The sequence below is a fragment of the Salvelinus alpinus genome, chromosome 6, assembly GCF_045679555.1.
Source record: "Salvelinus alpinus chromosome 6, SLU_Salpinus.1, whole genome shotgun sequence".
NCBI classification, from domain to species: Eukaryota; Metazoa; Chordata; class Actinopteri; order Salmoniformes; family Salmonidae; genus Salvelinus; species Salvelinus alpinus.
Window position 1 is genome coordinate 85139732 of NC_092091.1, and position 2262 is coordinate 85141993.

Consider the following 2262-nt stretch of genomic DNA (forward strand, 5'->3'; position numbering starts at 1 on the left):
CCGTGTCCGAATCCTGGCTTAGGAAGGCCATCAAAAATTCTGAGATTTCCATACCCAACTATAACACTTTCCGTCAAGATAGAACTGCCAAAGGGGGAGGAGTTGCAATCTACTGCAGAGATAGCCTGCAAAGTTCTGTCATACTTTCCAGGTCTATGCCCAAACAGTTCGAACTTCTAATTTTAAAAATTAATCTCTCCAGAAATAAGTCTCTCACTGTTGCCGCCTGCTACCGACCCCCCTCAGCTCCCAGCTGTGCCCTGGACACCATCTGTGAATTGATCGCTCCCCATCTAGCTTCAGAGTTTGTTCTGTTAGGTGACCTAAACTGGGATATGCTTAACACCCCGGCAGTCCTACAATCCAAGCTTGATGCCCTCAATCTCACACAAATCATCAAGGAACCCACCAGGTACAACCCTAAATCCGTAAACATGGGCACCCTAATAGACATTATCCTGACCAACCTGCCCTCCAAATACACCTCTGCTGTCTTCAATCAAGATCTCAGCGATCACTGCCTCATTGCCTGTATCCGCCACGGGTCCGCGGTCAAACGACCACCCCTCATCACTGTCAAACGCTCCCTAAAACACTTCTGCGAGCAGGCCTTTCTAATCGACCTGGCCCGGGTACCCTGGAAGGATATTGACCTCATCCCGTCAGTTGAGGATGCCTGGTCATTCTTTAAATGTTACTTCCTCACCATATTAGACAAGCATGCTCCGTTCAAAAAATGCAGAACCAAGAACAGATATAGCCCTTGGTTCACTCCAGACCTGACTGCCCTCGACCAGCACAAAAACATCCTGTGGCGAACTGCAATAGCATCGAAGAGCCCCCGCGATATGCAACTGTTCAGGGAAGTCAGGAACCAATACACGCAGTCAGTCAGGAAAGCAAAGGCCAGCTTTTTCAAGCAGAAATTCGCATCCTGTAGCTCTAACTCCAAAAAGTTCTGGGATACTGTAAAGTCCATGGAGAACAAGAGCACCTCCTCCCAGCTGCCCACTGCACTGAGGCTAGGTAACACGGTCACCACCGATAAATCCGTGATAATCGATGACTTCAACAAGCATTTCTCAATGGCTGGCCATGCCTTCCTCCTGGCGACTCCAACCTCGGCCAACAGCCCCGCCCCCCCCGCTGCTACTCGCCCAAGCCTCCCCAGCTTCTCCTTTACCCAAATCCAGATAGCAGATGTTCTGAAAGAGCTGGAAAACCTGGACCCATACAAATCAGCTGGGCTTGACAATCTGGACCCCCTATTTCTGAAACTGTCCGCCGCCATTGTCGCACCCCCTATTACCAGCCTGTTCAACCTCTCCTTCGTATCATCTGAGATCCCCAAGGATTGGAAAGCTGCCGCGGTCATCCCCCTCTTCAAAGGGGGAGACACCCTGGACCCAAACTGTTACAGACCTATATCCATCCTGCCCTGCCTATCTAAGGTCTTCGAAAGCCAAGTCAACAAACAGATCACTGACCATCTCGAATCCCACCGTACCTTCTCCGCTGTGCAATCCGGTTTCCGAGCCGGTCACGGGTGCACCTCAGCCACGCTCAAGGTACTAAACGACATCATAACCGCCATCGATAAAAGACATTACTGTGCAGCCGTCTTCATCGACCTGGCCAAGGCTTTCGACTCTGTCAATCACCATATTCTTATCGGCAGACTCAGTAGCCTCGGTTTTTCTAATGACTGCCTTGCCTGGTTCACCAACTACTTTGCAGACAGAGTTCAGTGTGTCAAATCGGAGGGCATGTTGTCCGGTCCTCTGGCAGTCTCTATGGGGGTACCACAGGGTTCAATTCTCGGGCCGACTCTTTTCTCTGTATACATCAATGATGTTGCTCTTGCTGCGGGCGATTCCCTGATCCACCTCTACGCAGACGACACCATTCTATATACTTCCGGCCCTTCCTTGGACACTGTGCTATCTAACCTCCAAACGAGCTTCAATGCCATACAACACTCCTTCCGTGGCCTCCAACTGCTCTTAAACGCTAGTAAAACCAAATGCATGCTTTTCAACCGTTCGCTGCCTGCACCCGCACGCCCGACTAGCATCACCACCCTGGACGGCTCCGACCTAGAATATGTGGACATCTATAAGTACCTAGGTGTCTGGCTAGACTGCAAACTCTCCTTCCAGACTCATATCAAACATCTCCAATCCAAAATCAAATCAAGAATCGGCTTTCTATTCCGCAACAAAGCCTCCTTCACTCACGCCGCCAAACTTACCCTAGTAAAAC